This window comes from Charadrius vociferus, unplaced genomic scaffold (assembly GCF_000708025.1).
Source record: "Charadrius vociferus isolate BGI_N301 unplaced genomic scaffold, ASM70802v2 scaffold267, whole genome shotgun sequence".
NCBI classification, from domain to species: Eukaryota; Metazoa; Chordata; class Aves; order Charadriiformes; family Charadriidae; genus Charadrius; species Charadrius vociferus.
Window position 1 is genome coordinate 543,774 of NW_009649458.1, and position 17,744 is coordinate 561,517.

Genomic DNA, 17,744 nt, shown 5'->3' on the forward strand with positions numbered 1-17,744 from the left:
AGGCGAGCACAGGGAAAACGTAAACCCTTTCGTTCTGCACAGAGAAAGCCATGAATGAGGTCGGTCTGTCCCCGCCCAGCATCACTGCGGTCTGCCAAGGTTGTGTGTGGTGTTTTTTTTTTTTTTTCACCCGTTCCCCTTTTATTGTTTAAATAACAGGAATTTGGATAACAGGAATTTGGATGTATATTAAACTTTGATGAGCAGCTCCCTGAACTCCTAACGAGCCTGGCATTTGCCCCCTAGATTTTGACCAAGTGTTGGTTGTGAATCCATTTAAAACAACGATCCCCTCCCCCTCGAAAAAAAAAAAAAGCAACCAAAAAACTAACCCACCCCCCAAAAAAAACCAAACCAACATAAACCAACAGTAACAGAGGACAGGGTGAGCAGGGCTTAGTCCCAGAGCTGTAGCCTCTGCGGGGTGATGCCCGGGGGCTGGCCCCTTTTCCCACATGGGCAAGAGAGGAGGGCCAGAAGTGGGTAAAGTGGTGTTTTGAAGTGAGGACTTGCGGATTTGGATGATGCTTGTTTTCAAAGGGTATGGAGAAATAGAAATGAGATGGCTAATAATGAAATAACCCTGGCAGGGAAGGTGGTCCTGGAGGTGCCTTCTTTGGGGTAGAGAGAAATACCTCTGAACAGGGCTCTGAAGAAGCTGTAGGGATTCTTCCATCAGGGGCTAGGCTTGACAGGGGAGTCTTCAGAAATGGCTGTGGTGAGGGGTCACTCCACAGCACTGCACCTGCCTCATCTCTTGTCCTCCACGCTGTACGTGCCCTGTTATGAAGTTATAAGATAAATACTACAGAGAAAGGATTGACATGATCTGAAGTTTGGTATGGAGAAGGTGAGCCCCTGGCAATAGAAGGGATTTCACCCAGTGAGTGTAACTTAGGTGGTAAGGAAGGACACAGAACCTGTGCAGATCACCAGAAGTGATCTGCAACAACCTGTAGGATGACCTGCAGACCCGGTCTTTGCTATCTGCTGTAAAATGAACAGGTGTTTTCCTTCCATTCCTCAGTTATTCCCATCACCTCTGAATACTCAGTAACTTTTCAATACCATTTTTAGAAATGGGATGAGCAGTGCCGGATACTGAATCATTGCAAATAAGGACAAGCCATAAAGTTATGCAATACATTCTCCAGTCTCACATCCTGTGATCCAAATCAAACATTCTTTTCTGAGTAGATGGCTTTTTACACAATTTCTCCTTTCCTCTTCCCCTGCATTCTCCTTCTGACTATGACAAAGCATGAGAGACCTAGGCTCTTGCATCAACCTTTGTTCTCCAAACCAATGTTTTCTGTTTAACTTTCTTAGTTACCCAGCATCAGCTGGAGCCAAAGTCCCTAGCAACTCTGGAAAGGTGACCCAGAGTCTCCAAGCCCAACGAGAGAACGGAGAGAAAGGAGAATGTGGTGAAAAATCTAGCTCATTCTAAGCCTCTAGTTGGAAACTCCTGATTTTTAATAGAATCTGAAGAAGTGATTCACAATGGAATGGGATACACTTGCGATAAATACTCAAGTTTGGAAGGAAAAGGTTATAATTTTCGTTTTCTGGATTTAATTCTACCCTGAGAGGCATAAAAGGATACATGTAGTGACAATGACAGAGTTCTATCCATGGGATGACAATTCTATCCATGGGATGAATTTTTCTCTTCCAGTATATTTTAGTAATTTTACTTTCCTTTTCTATGGCATCTTTCCTCAAACCTAACACTTTGTAAACTTTGCTTCTGCTCTCAGATATGTCAATGAAAATATTGCCATTTTGGCCCAATATTAAAGGAACAAGTTCTAAATGAGCAAATCTTTGTACGCCTCGTAGGGACAATAGGCATACACAATCCTGTGCCTGTTTTTATTGGCCTAAGTCTACGTCAGTCAGCTGAAATTGTAAAGCAAGGCCAGCATATAGCATGTGAGATGTGTAATGGAATCAGGTCCTAAAAGTCAGATCAAAGTCTGAAGACCAAGTCAGCAGTGCAGTTTTGTCTAACTGCTGCCTGTCTTGCATAGCTATGCTGCTTATGTAGGAGATATTAACCAAATGAGAAAGAGATGTTTGACTTGAAACACACTGGCCAGAATGTCTGGGCTAAAGGGATGCTGTTGGCTGGTCCAAGCCTAAATGTCATATTCACATTACTTGGAGATTCTTGTTTGAAATAAACTGTGTTGGTAGTGGCAAATATTGTTTCATTACATTTTCTCATTCAATTGAATAAGAGAAATGTTCTGAATATGTAATATAAACCAGTTACTGAATCAATGGTACCAAAGAAGTAGCCAGTAGAATGGCATACGACAAAACTATCATTATCTCCCCATGACCTTTCTGAAGATACTGATACACGTCAGAATGAAGGTTGCCTTCTCTCCCCCAAGTGAGCTGGGGAGGATTCCTTTTAGGACTGTTCACTGACTGACTTTTCATCTCTGGGCTTCATTGTACTGATCTACCTCATCTGGAAACTGTCACCAAGGGACACAATCCCATTAGAAGTTTCTTTATCTTTTAAACAGACTCTGCAATTATCCACTTCTTTGATGACCACGTCCAGTACTATAGTGCTGAGTTCCCTCTCTGGAATGGCTCTTTGTGTGGGAAATGTGGCTGGGGGGTGGTTTCCCTGGAACCTTATTTTCCCTTTTCTTATTCTTTAGTGTCCCAGGAGAGTCTACGGAGGAGGCCTTCCATTTTCATGCTATGGAAAGTATCCACCAAGCTCTCCCCTTTTCTGTATCCAAGGTTTATCTCCAGGTAAACAGCAACAATAGATGTAGAGTTTTCTGTGTCAGGGACTAAGAAAAAAAAACATTAAGTGAAAAATGTGTTATAAATCTAACCTTGTGCAAAGAATAGTATCTTTTCTGTAGCTCTGACTTTCAGAATGTTTTATCTTTTATCATCTGCTTTTGCGTATATGGACTCTGTGTGGACAAGAGCCAACCCCCACCCCCCCCAAGCCAACAGCAGTCTTTCTTCCATTGATGTCAATGAGCTTAGATCAGAGCACAAGTCTTGTGAGTGATCAAAGACAGTTCTACATAAAAAAGACTTCCTTTTCCAGGTCAGTCTGCTCCTTGTCCCTTTACAGAAAATATATTATCAGCATACAAACACAAGCCAGAACAAAAAGGATAATATTTCTGAAGTGATAAAATGAAGACCTTAATTTTATTTTTTACTGATTTACAAAGTGCAGGACTGAGCCTACTGGGAACATTAAACAACTATTAACTGTTGAGAACTGTCATATTGAGAAGACAGTCTCGCTCCAGCAAAATTAATCCAAGTAGCTAGCTCAAAATATGCTTGCAAGTACCTCGCCACCAGTTGTCAAGGCTGGATCCCCATGCCAACTTGGATATGTTTTTCTATATTTCATAATCATTTATACTAGAATTTTAGGACGTTGGTAAGCAAGGCTAAGAAAAATGATAAATCACGAGACAGTACAGGGACAAGTCTTTTCTCCGTGTGTTGAAAAGGGCAATTCAAAGACATGGAGACAAGCATCTGCTCTTTAAAAAGAGGTGTGATTTTGACTTTTGGTATGTGAGTCCATTTTTCATTGAATGAGTTCCTGTCAAGAGGTAAGTTGACAAGAAATGTACCCATTTGCGTGAACTGCACGTGTGGGGCTTACATGTGTGTGGAATAAGGATACAACAAAGCATGTAAGGATAAATACCTATGTGCCATATCTGTAGTCAGAATCAAGCCTTAGGCTTCATTCTTCACTCAAACAATAAAAAAAAAGGTGTTATTGAATAACTCAGTGCAAGATTTACAACTGACTACAGTGCAATAATAAAAAAAAACCACCTCACTCCACAAAGTAATTTATGTACAGAAGCCAGTTAAATGAGGTAAAGAGAAGCAGGTCCAACATTTCTGCAAGCTGCCTTCATGTTATATTGTACAAAAACTGAAAAGAAAAAAAAGCTGTTAGCTGAAGCACTGTGAGGTTTATCTTTGTATGTTTATTCATCTGGGACCTAAGAAGTGTCTTAGTTGTCCGCAGGACAAATTTCTGCGTATGGGAGAGTGTTCTGCCTAGGAGGCAAAGCAGTCCTTGGCTCAAGAATCAGTGATCTTTGTCTTTGGTTCCGGATCCCAGTAATGCATTAGATTTTTCAAAGTGATGGTTATCACATATCATACCCATAGCTCTGGCTATGACCACAGTATATTCCCAGCCTAACCATTCCTGGTAGTTTAGAAATCTTCATCTATATGTCAGGTGCATTGCTGATTGGTTTCAGATAGCACGAGCAAAGCAAATTGACCTTCTAAATCACAACACTGCCCTCCAAATCAGACTGTCGAGGCTGTGGGCTGTGGGCTGCCCTACTCAGAACTTACATTTCTCTGTTACCACTAACTCTCGCTATTCGCAGATGGCACCATTCCCAGAAGCTAAAAAGTGGCTGTGTTATGTATATCCATATCAATGTTACCCCTCACTAATTCAAATAAATCTTAGTGGTGGAATTCTCTCCTGAACAGTCTCCCCTTTTAGCTTTATGAAATTACCTGAAGAAAAGCATTCCCTCACTGGTCAGATATAAGTGGCATGTCTTTTATATTTCCTACATTATAAGTTATACTAGTATTGCTAAGAGAAGAAAAAAGGTGGGCTTATTTCTTTTGTAATGGACCAGGAGAGTAGAGCACACCCATGGGTGCAAGATCAGGAAAAGAAGTGCTACGTTTGCACATTCCGTGGAAACTCTTATATGCAAGAGAAGCTATGAAATATTATGACTAGTTATTCCTAACCTTTTGGGGTTGAACACACTCAAGCCAGTTGTCAGTAAGTCGTCTTTTCTTTTAGGGAGGTATAACATCCATTTTTCACTTTAGGAGTAAGTTGCCTTGGGAAGTTATTTTCCGGACAAGTACATAACTGGAACCAGATCCCTCTTAGGCAGGTTCTGCTACCTCAGTTGCACCCATCAGCACGATGCTGGTGGAGGAGAATGTGAGATGGAAACATGACTACTGGATGTGCTTCATGGAGTTGTTCTCCAAAACCTCATTGCAATCTTCTGTTGCCAGCTTTTTGGGTAGCACTGAAAAATGAGCAGGTTCCCAAAGCAGAGCTAGGAAGAAACACCACTCCCATCATTCACAAAGCACCTCTTGATGTACACAAGGAACTCTCATTAGCTAAATTTGAATTCTGTTCTTCACTCAGAAACATCTTTATTTTATTTACTTAAAAATGTATGTTGATATAGTTTACACAGTTGCATTCACAGATGTTAAGGGCATAAACCCTTTATGACCATTTCTGACTCTTCTAATATGAGTCATTACCTTACCTGGAATTGATTCCCGTTGAACAAGAGCAGGACTTCAGAGGGGCTAGACAAAAAAGACATCCAGCTCTCTTACAGCAAATGGTAAACGATTGCAGTAGTTGCCTATCCTTAATAAAACTGAAATCATGGATCTCAGCTTTCCATTGGATTTCCTTGTATATTTTTCTACCAGAGTGAAAACTCCCCTATTAGACAGTGTCTGTTCCACACTAAAGCTCCTACAAACCATAATCAAGTTATTCCTTAGCTTTTACTCTGACACACTAAATCTAAATAGACTTACCCTGTGGAATCACCCCATTTTACAGCCTTTTCTTTCATTCATGTTCTTGTGGTTCTTCTCTGAACTACCTCCAATTTGCCAACATCCTTCTTGAGCTGCTGACATCAAGCACTGACGTTATTCCAATGGCTTTTACCAATGCCAAATGCAGAAGTAATACAAACTCTTTACTCCCCATTGATGCTGTCCTCCACACACAGGAAAAAGATTGCATTGGTCCTTTTGGCCCCCTGAAAACAGAGGGCTCTGGCGCTCAGCTGGTTGTCTACCAGGACCCTTTTCAGTCTCAGTTTCCCGGAGGAGAACAGTTCTTATGCGAGTAAGGTCCAAGATATTTGTTCTTAAATAGATCTTTTATGTTGGGTTACACATGAAACACCTGCTACTTCTTTTGCACTCGCTCCTCAGGCAATGCTGAAAAGGTATTGCTTGCTTCTGCCCTCTTCCAAATTTTGGTTCATTGAAAAATATTATTAGCAAAGGTGCTGCTTTCTCCTGCATGGCCGATAGCGTTATTTATAAGCACAAGGCTGATAAGCAGTCCTGCAGGACCCAGTCTCTGATAGCCCCACGTTGCATTAGGCTGTGAGATCCAGTGCTAGCCACTTTTAAAAGAAGTTGGTTGGCCAGCTGGATTCATCATATTACTTCTGATTTCTGGCAGAATCTCTTGGGATACTGTATGGCAAATGCACTCAAAGTATACAGTATTACCACAATTGCTTTTATCCACCAAATTTGTAGTCTTATAAAAATAGCACATTAATTTGATAAGATCTTTCTTCCATTAATCTGTGTTGATTGCCATTAATTAAATTGCACTGTTTTAATACTTTATTAATTGACTTTCCTATCAGCAACTCCATCACTCTGCCTGGAATAGACGTCAAACTGACAGGCCTATAATTACCTGGTTGCCCTATTTTGTCTGCAGAAGTATTGGCAAAATATTAACTTTTTTCCAGTCTTTCCTCAGAAGCATGTTGGTTTTAGCCAGTGTGCACGTCTGTCTTAATTGTGGCATTTTGAAGATCTAATGAAATTTTTTTGAGCTGCTGTAAATTATTACTCACATTTTTGTTGGTTTAAATTTTCTCCTCCAGGCAGGCTGATACATATCTCCAATTTTTTTCAGCTTTGTGGAGCAGGATCTTTTAAGGCAATAAGTATAAATTTGACCGGTCAGGACTTTATCCTGCTTACATGTAAAACATGTAAAATGCATTTTAAAAGCACATAAAACATAAAACCAAGTCATTATCACTTCCACCTAAGCAAACTCTAAATTTTGTGATTAATATTTCCCTGTCAGAATGAGGTCTAATGTAGAAGTTTCCCATGCCAGATACAGCTCTTTTTGAGTCAGGAAGTTGTTTTGTGTATTTTTTCTTGAAAATCCAAGAATGCTTTAGTACTTGCATCATGAGACATCCCTTTGCTCTCCCTTCAGATTTATCTTGCCAAGGCTGAAAGTGCCATATATAGTGAAAGGCTTTTAAAAGGCTAATCGGGAAGGTCACCCTACACCCAGAGGTAGGACTGGTTAGATGAGCCAGTTCTGGGTTGTTTGGAACAAAGCCTTGCTTCATGCTGTACTGTAAGTGTTACCACACTGCTGGCACTGAAGGCTGAAGTCCATGAGAGCACTAAAACCGGCAAGTTTTCCTTAAGTACTGGCCTGGGTTTCATCAGAACATATTAGCCAGAGAGAGTTACTGTCTGTCATGATTCTGGCTCAGCACTGTGCTGCTGCTACCCAGGTGTGTATTTAACTTTCAAACGATAAGCATCAGATCTGCAATAATCTGGAGGAAAGGAAAAAAAAAAAAAAAAAGAATCAGATCACTTCATTGTCCTTCTGCATCTGTGCTCTGGCTGCAGGTAGCAGAAGTCTCTTTCAGGTCCCATGGAGCATGAAGAGAAGCGGTCTGCAGGCACCAGCCTGTGCCTCTTTGTTTGCAAAGTGCTTCCTGTTTGGATTTCCATGAGCATTTTTTTACCCTCCATTTGCTTAACTGATGACATCAACCAGACAAAAAGGTATACGATATTACTTGGAATGATCTTTTTTCATCTTCAAGCATAGGAGTTTTGTAGGTATGCTAAAAACATGGTAATGACCAGACAAAATCAGGCCAGTGGTCCATTTAGTGCGGCATCTTCTCTCCGACACAGGGCAATAGCGAATGTTCGTGGGAGAGGACAACAGTGCAAGCACATAATGACACACCCTCATAGCAGTCCCTCAGGCCCCTCTCCCTGTGATTTGCAGCCCGTTTTCCCACTCCACCAGCAACAGTGTCTTTCTATTTGATATCCATCAGCAGATTTTTCTTCAGCAAATTCTTCTGATTTGCTTTTGAGCCCTCATGTGCTCTTAGCAACCGCAGCATCCTGTGGCCAGGCATTCCATAACTTAATTGTATATATGAAAAAGTAACTCTTTGTTTGAACTTGTGTCATTCAAGCCTCCTAATTTCATTTGATACCCCCTCGTTACTGCGTTAGAGGAGACAGCAAACAGTAATTCTGTACTTATTTTCTCCCTGCCATTCATGATTTTATAAAGCCTGTATTATATTTCGTCTCTTTTCCCAGCTGAAGAATCTCAATCTATTTAATAATTCCTTTTATAAAAGATCTCATTTCACTGTTCCTTTTCTACTTCTGCTATACCCTTTGGGATGGGAAACCAGAATCCCTCTCAATATTCAGGATACAGCAGCAGTATGGATTTATAGTGACAGACTGTTGGCTTCTGATTTGTTCCATATTTCTTCCTAATCATTGTTGATACTGACTTGCTTTTCTGACCACTACTAATTGCTATGCTGAATGTGACAGCCTATGACTATGGCCGCATGTCATGATTCCAAGATTTTTCTGTCCCCTCAGTGATTAAGACCAGATCAGAGCCCGTTATGACCAACGGGTCATGCATTTAAGGTTATTTTTTTCCCCCTTGTGAACTGCTCTGCATTTATCAACATTGGATTTCCTCTGCCATTTTATTACCCAGTCATTCTGTAGCATAAGGCCTCTCTGCAGCTCCTCAGAGTCAGCTTTCATTTTTATTACCCCACACGAGCAAACATTGCAGATACATTACTGGCTCCCATTTCCTGATCGTTTTGAATATAACCTCCAGGACAACATAAGTACGACGTGTTGGGTACTGGGAGCAGCTGGCACCACAGAGTAGTGCTGGAGGCAACCTCCAAGGCAACATGCGGATGCAGTCTGTGGAAAGGGGGCAGACTGGAAAGAAAGAGCTCAGCCTTCCTACAAGCTTTTTGGAGCTTCAGAGATAGCCTTGGCTCCTTTTCTTCTCCTTGAAAATGAAGTATATAACTGAGGCACCTAAGTTGAAATCAGAGTCACCTTGGGCTCCATCCTTAAGGACAAGTTAAATGCTAGGCGAGCTAAAAGGAAGTTTTCTGTGTCTTCCCATCAACCACAGGAGAAAATTCTCCATTCTTAAGCACCCAATTTAAGTGTCTCCAATGAGGTGGGATAAATCCAAACTTCGGTTTTTAGGGTTTTTTTTGGTGAATTGTAGACTGTGCAATTTTACAAGCAAAGGGAAAGCAGAGTTATATGGTATCACCTAGGCTGGAACACTGGCTATTTGAAGCATGTTACAGCTGATCTATAATTCACATGCTTATTTTGACAGGCTGGCTCTTGTTAGTTTTCAATGGGTGTGGGAGGAAATAGCAGTGCATAAAACTTGCACATTACTAATACCATTGCCATATAAAACAAATATTTGAATAGGAAGTTTCAGAAATGATTCAGTGCTCTAGCTGCAGAATATCCTACAGGAATTTTTTATAGTAACAGAATTAATGAAAAGCAAATCCTATTTCTCCACCATGGGCATAGGGTGGTCCCAGTGCAGCAGAGCCAATGTGATACTCTATCTCAAGGATAGAAAAAGCAGCCTCTACAGATTGCTGCCCCCCTGGGTGAGTGAAGCTTCCTTTAAAAGGACTCCTTGAGCTGAGAGGTTGCTATATGCTTTTTAAATGACTGCACCAGATCGTGTGTGGGTGCAGCAGACAGGGGCTAAAAGCCTTGAGCTGCAATACAGAAGCAATTGAAAAGCCACTCAGTTGTTGCCGCTCTACCAACTGCAAAGGAAAACTCTCTTCCCACCCCTACAGACTATTCTAACCACATCCTTTGAAGGTACTGAAGTTATTTCACTCACTTAGCCCACAGTTTTCTCAACATTAAGTCATAACTTGAAAGCTACAGGGTGAGGAGATAATTGTTACGTCAGTAACAACATTTCATCCAGACAGTCATAAGCAGAGGATTTCTAGGTGCTGAAAATGTGGTATGACCACCAAACAAAGAAGCCAAAATATCACTGTAAAAATAACCACCTTCACACCATGGCTTTTTAGTTCACTGGGAACAATTTGCAGGAAGTTTGCTCTCAGATCTCTTTCATATCTGAAATATGGCTGCTCCACCATGCGACACTCTAGGGGTATAGTTAGGATCAGCCTGCAAACAGTTTGGGGCAGATATTGTGTCTTCTCGTGTCTTGTGCCTACTTTATCACAAAACATCTTCGAGCTTTCTCAGTTTGTGTCTCAGATCTCTATTGAAAAGGGGGGAGAAGCCCATCATTAACTCCTGGAGAACTGTAGTTGTTTCAGAGGCAACAGTAAAAGGGGGCACATGAATTTGTGAAGCTGAGACAAATTCGACACATCCATGGCACCATTTTGGCAACCCCTACTATGTGCACTGACACAACATTGTCTATGAACTTCAACTGCTTGGCCAAGGAAAATTTCTTTCGTCAATTTTCAGTAACTTTTAAAATGCTGATGAGTGTGTAATAGGTTTTTGACACTGGAAAATCCACCTCAGACTGGAGGATCCCCTTTATCTTTTTGAAATAGCGAAAGCCTGTGTCTCGTATCTGTACTTTGTTCCTAGAATCATTTTTAGACTGAAATGTAGTATACTACTATTTTTTACTTGCATATATTTTAATGATCACATATATATGATACAGCAACAGGTGGGGTTATTTATACACATGGAAAAAGATGTTAGATCTGTAAGTTGTTCAAGATCTTAAAATAACTTGTGTACTACAGGAATCTTTTTTGTTAACCTTAGAAAAAGGTGGAGGTGTGGGGAGGAAATGAACATAAAGTCATTTTATTTCTGTCTCACAAGACATGAATGAATAACTGTTGTCATCTACTCTTTCGATGTGGGTCCCCAGTCTTCTACTTACAGGCATTTCATTACTTATTTTCCTGACTTCCTTAGCTAGGATGGGCAAAGGAATATTGAACAGAGACATTTCCTGTTTTCAAAGTGCAATGGTCTTGAGAAGTGTATCTTTTTTTCCAGGTTTTAGGTATGTGGAAATTAATGGAAAAGATCCTAAGACTAAAGTAAAGAGCTATCCCTAAAACTCAAAAGCTTGTAACATCCTGCAGCGGTGATGCAACAGTTTGCAAGACTGACTGAATAGCCAAGTGTAATTCTGATCCCTCTACTTTGCCAGGCTGTGACACTGGCGGATTTCCAGAATAAGCCAATTTCAGAACTGTGGAGCCTCCAAATATGATCTTCTGTCAGTCATAGAGATTTCAGCTCCAGGAAAGGAAAGATTGATCTGGCAGATTATAATCACTACTGTACGAGACAGTGAAAGAAGTGATCTTTCCTATAACGGGTTGCCAGCTACTCTGGGACTAGTCATCACCTTGAACTGTGCTGGGAAGCGGCGGTGACTTAGTTCAAGTATCACTATGTCTCATCCTGCTCTTGTGATGCAAACCACTGTTTTTTCAATAGGTGCTACAGTGGCAACTCCCAGCTTGTGCTGAAACAAGCAAAATGCTTCAGAGTTTCCAGAGCCATCCCCGTTCTGGGCTTTCACTTCCCTAAAAAAAAAAAAAAAAGAGAAATAAACAGTGAAGCTGAAGCTCACACCTGATTTTCGGGCTCTCGTTCTTCAACATAAGCTATGGGACCCAGCACCAGAATGGCTGCCTGAAATCAAGTAACTGTGATAAACAGACTGGTTTTAATAAACAAATAGATCTGAAGGTGTTTCTCCAAAACAACTAAAAGACCATGTTATTTCACAGAATCACAAAATGGCCAGGGTTGGAAGGGACCTCTGGAGATCATCTATCCAACCCCCCTGCCAGAGCAGGATCACCTAGAGAAGGTTGCACAGGACAGCATCCAAGTGGGTTTTTAATGTCTCCAGTGTGGGGGACTCCACAATCTCTCTGGGCAGTCTGTGCCAGTGCTTTGCCACTCTCAAAGTAAAGAAGTCCCTCCTCATGTTTAGATGTTCCTATGTTCAAGTTTCTGCTCAGTACCTCTTGTCCTATCACTGGACACCACTGAAAAAAGACTGTTCCTATCCACCTGGCACCCTCCCTTTACGTATTTACAAACATTGATAAGATCCCCCCTCAGTCTTCTTTTCCCCAGACTAAAAAGACCCAAGTCCCTCAGCCTTTCATTTAGGTAGTCCCTACCTTTATTTAGGTAGAATGATCTTCATAACTTTTTTTTTAACCTGACTAATCAATACCCCAAATTCTCTTTCTTTCTAATCCTAGAAAATCATGTAAAGGAATATACTATGTCTGTAACAAACCTGGATCTCATGGGTGGTCCTGATAATAGGATACTTGATTAGACACAAGCTTTATTTTTAGTGAATGTTATGGCTCCTGCCAACACCTTAAGAAGATTACCATTTCTGGTAAGGGCTCAAAACATTAAGGGAAAACTAAAAAGAGAGCAAGTTCTTTCAAGAATATAAAGCTGATGCTGTGGGCAATTGGAATGAGCTACATCAACTTTCAGAGATTAAATGGGAAACTGCAAAGAAGATTTACCAGTCAAATCTCTGTGTCATCAGAGATCACTTTTTTTGCAATCAAAATAAAATGAATTTAAAAAATGAAACTGTATGTGTGTTTGCTTAGGAGTAGGAACAAACAACTATTCCTCCACCTACCGCTCAGCTGCTGCTTTATATAATGAATGACTACTCATTTTTAACATTTTTGGTGTCTTATCTAAAGGAAAAAAAAAAAAGAAAAGGCAATATTAATTCAGAGAAACAACAGCCCATCTTGATACCTCTATTTATCTATTATAACTGAATATTATGGGCAAAATTGTAATAGTCTGGCATTCAGTAGTTCCTTATTACAATTATGAGCAAAGTTAGTTGACTGTCTGTTGTTAAGGTTGACCAACTGTGTTAGTCAAGAGGAACGTTGTTTTTTGTTGTTTATAACCTTATCAGACTCCAACCAACAGAATTGAAAATAGCCCTGCCAGACATCTGTCTCAACCTCTTTTTATGTGTTTTCTTTTGGAAAGCTTCAGCTAAAATGGTGTTTTGGAAAAAGAAAAAAGGAAAACGGAGTCTGTGTTTGTCCTCATGCGTGTCATTGGTAAGCTCTTTCAGCTCTGTGCTTAAACAGCAAAAGCTAGAAGAAAAGAGGGTGTTTTTGTCCGACCGCCAGGGAAATGTTTTTGGTGTCCCTATGAAACTAACCTACCTGGCCAAATCATTAACCTCTGACCACCAAAATATTCTCCTTTTCGATATACTTAGTAGAGATGAGACCTAAGTTCAGTTCACTGAAGATCGCCCCGCAATGAGCACATTCTGCCAAGAGCTAAGCAGGATTTTCTGTGCATTACAGAGGATGCTGTAGAAGTGCCAGACAGGAACCAGTTCAGCTCCTTCTCCCTTCTGGACTCTCCAGTCATTCTACACTATTAGATGGGTGTAAAATGACAGAACAAGTGCATATTTCTTTTCCTTTAATGAAGTGCCCGAGTTACTGAGCCATTCGTCTTCCTCTGCATCTTTCTCAATGTCTCTTGCATTTGGCATTTTCTGGTGGCTTGGCTTCAAGAGAAGGTCAAGGAAGAGCCTATGCTGTGTACGACCTGGGCATGGCACTGTCCTGACCTATGAAGCTTTTGGGTCTGCATGTGTTCAGACTGAATGCAGCCCCACCCTCCCGTCCCTATCCCTTCCCAAGCATGCATCCAAACCAGTAGATTGCTATAGAAACCATAACAAGCAGCACCATTTCTATGGATGTCTAAGAACTTGTCTGAATTAAAGCCTGAAAGATGTAAGACTTGCCGAGTTACACAGACATGCCTAATGTACCCCTAGCTCCAGTGACTACATGCCACAGGGAGAGGATGGGTGAGGGTTCCTGTTGGATTGCTCTGGACAGGTTTCTTCAGCATGTTGGGTTTTGTGGGTCAGTTTTAGGAGATGCAAAACTCTTCCTATTGCCCCTATTTACCCAAATCAGTTGACTGGAGAAAAGGATCAAATTTAGACATTATCAGGTGTATTTGCATAAGTTGCCAGATAGTAGTATCAGAGAATCTCCCAGGAGCCTTATGCAGACAAGCTCTGTAATGATTATCTATGGAGGGAGAACCACAAAGAGGTCAAAACAAGTTTAGTGTATATTTTATACAAAGTACAGATTTAAGGTGATTTGTTAATAAAACTAGAGTCCTTTGAACAAAAGGGCTAAAAAAATTAAACTGTACAACTAACACTTGGTACAAAATGGAATTGCTGAGGGTGGAAAAAGCTAAAAACTAGTAGAAGTAATATTAAAATCACTAACATTTATGTATGATAGAACAGTACTCTTAAAAGGTTTATGTCTTGGGAATTTTAGGGAGCAGCACAGTTGTCAACTGGGGTGACTAGCCTGGCTCACTGTGAATAATGTTCAATTTCTTGCTCTTAAAGAAGAGGTCACTGTTTCAGTAACAGAGAAAAAGAAACCATACTGTGTAATAAATGTTCAAAATATTGATTGTGTTTCCTCCAGCAGGCAGGAGGAAAATAGTACATATTGCAGTTAGATACAAAACATCCCCTTCAAATTATAATTACCTCTCTCTCTGAAATTAAAGGGTCAGATAGCAGAATATATGCCGGAAAAAGTTTGGATAAAAGATCAAATCTGGGGCAGATTGATCAATAGTAGCAAGGAGCTTGCACTGAAAATTGCAGCGCTTTAACAACTCACAGGATACTTGGGGAATAAGGTAAATATTCTGAGAGGGTGTTTTTTTTTAGGAGAGAATAAAAGAGATTTCGAAAGTTAAATGTCTCAGCTTTCTTATTACATCGTGTTTACATAATCATATCCAGATGCTTTAGGCAATAGTCGCTTCCTGTGCTTACAGTTTGCTGTTGTCTCATCATTCCTTTATTAATCTTTGTGAGGATTAGCAAAACAAACAAGATAACTGTGAAGGCGAAAACAATTTCATTCTGCTTCCTATGAGAAATTGTTTTCCAACGAGCAGTGTTATCTTTTTATATATCCTGGATTTCCTCACAAAATGCATTGGGAATTTTTTACTATAGGTATACTTTCAGTGTCGGAGGTAGTCCTTTCTCCTGTGTCACATGTAGGTAGGATTCTGCATGCCCGTGACTCGTTGTAGGAACAAGGCTTTGTTTTTTTTAAGCCTTCCATCCAGCACTTTGTATGTAAGACCATGCACACCTATAGTGCCCACTAAACAACAGCACCTTTCACATTATTATCTAGCTAAAAATAGACTATGCACTTACTATAACATGACATTTACCAAGCAGCTGTTTCCTCTGCATGTCAGCAGAATAAAATATACATAAATAAAGTATCTTCTATAGACTGAAAATAGCACTCTATAATCATCCCGGCACACAGTACGGAGTTATTGTGCAATGACAGCACACCTTGTTGAGTGATAGTGCAGGGCTGTTGCCCTTTGCCTAGCAACATACCAAAGCATGGGATCAGAGTCTACACCCTGTCTTATTGCTCAATTAGGATCTGGCAAACGTCCCTCGATCTTACCCTGGCGCATATCCACATATTTTACTCACATATGTAACTTCACATTGATGTTGTTAAGGGTAGACCTGGTTACATGTCTGCAGGGTCTGGGGCTGCTTGTATCTTGGATTGTCTTGCAGGAATTGGAGCCATCGATGGAGAGAGGGTTTCCTGGCTAACGCAGCACAGGTAGCATTTAACAGAAAGTCACACTCCTCAAAGTCTTAACCGTTGAAGAAGCCAAATAAATTAAGTTGAATATTCACAGAAGAGTTGCAAAGTAAGGAAGAAGTTAAAAAAACCCATGCAATCTCCTTGACAAAGTATTCCACATATTACTTCTGTAAAATTATATGTAAAATGGAAAATACGTATTCACTAGCAGCATAATTCAATCTTTAGCAAATCCTGAGGTTTTTGTTTTATTTTAGGTGTATTTTTAGTGTATGTAAATGAAAGGGAATGGTTTTAAAGTGTTGTCTTCCCAAAAGTCTCATTATTCAGGACTGGGTTAGTCATCTAGAGTCAAGGGAAATCCAGGGAAGTTGGTCACTGCCTTTCATTTTGTTCTGGGAGTCACCATCTTGTTTCATTTGAGTCGGAGGAGCCACCACCTTGAATTCAAGCTCTGTATTAGACACGCAGCTACTGGGAACTTCCTCTGCTTAAAGAGCAATTCAACTGCAAAGTATGTCTCATTTTCATGAAATAGTAACTGTATAGAGTGAGGAATGTTAAAATATCTAAAACCAATATAAGGCCTAAGAATAAGTTCCCACTTCAAGGTTCATCTTTATTTTTCTGTAACTTTTACTATTTGTAGTATTGGCTTGAAAGAATTTTAATAGTATCTTGGGAAAATTTGACCAGCAATTAAGGTGAAACTTCCTTCATCTTAAGAGTCAAAAGTACCTCACTTTACATTCGGGGATTTGAAGTGAATTGGACAAGATCTGGAAAAACACAACTCCCATCTGGTCCCCACTTCTCTCCAAACTGAAATACTGTCTTTCCAGGTAGTAGCAGAAGCTCAACATTATGAAAATGTCTCCATAGATATTCTCTTAGGTTTTAGAAGACCTATTTGTAAAGGATGTTTTATGCACCTTTTTGATAGTTTCCATTGAATGGTGTCACAAGCTGTGGTGATCACAGAACCATCAACAGAAGTTTCAGTTCAGCCATGTCCTTCACCTGGATGGAGCTCAAAGCTGGCATGGTGCCTATGCCCCCTTAGTGTTGGGTGAGCGTTGAAAAAATTGGGGGGTTTGCTAGCACATCAGTTGCAGGAGAACTCCAGATCCCTGCAACAATGTCATGGCACAGGAATGTATCATAGACAAAGTTGCAGACAATCAAAATGGACCTAAAATTAACATCTTTACAAAATAATGGAATATTTTCTGACAATAAACAGGAAACGGGGGTAAAATTTTTAATTGACTTCTACTAAAATTGCATCAACAGCTTAGCCCTTGCTACAACTCAGTGAAACCACACTAGTGAGACACCATAACTGAGAAATAGATTCTCCAGCATCAACTAAGGCACAAACTCACGGTGAAATTTTTGTAATGGTTGGGACACTTCTGTTTTAGAATCATAGACTATCTCAAGTTGGAAGGGACCCATAAGGATCATCTAGTCCAACTCCCTGCTCCTCACAGGACTACCTAAAACTAAAGCACGTGACTAAGAGCGTTGTCCAGACACTCCTTGAACTCTGTGTAGACTGCCATGAGGTCACCCCTCAGCCTTCTCTTCTCCAGGCTGAACAAGCCAAATGACCTCAGCTGCTCCTCATAAGTCTTGCCCTCGAGACCTTTCACCATCTTGGTCACCCTCCTCTGGACACTTTCACTGTTTGATGTCCTTCTAATATTGAGGTGCACAAAACTGTACGCAGTAGTCAAGCTGGGGCCGCACTCGAGTGGGACAATCACCTCCCTCGACCAGCTGGCTATGCTGTGCTTGATGCACCCCAGGACACAGTTGGCCCTTTTGGCTGCCAGGGCACACAGTTGACTCATGTTCAACTTGCCATCAACGCAAACCCCCAGATCTCTTTCCCGGAGGCTGCTTTCCAGCCTCTCATTCCCCAGTTTCTAGGTATAACCAGGATTACCCTGTCCCAGCTGGAGAATCCAGCACTTGCTCTTGTTAAAATTCATAAGTTTGGTGATTGGCCGGCTCTCTAGTCTATCCAGATCTCTCTGTAAGGCCTCT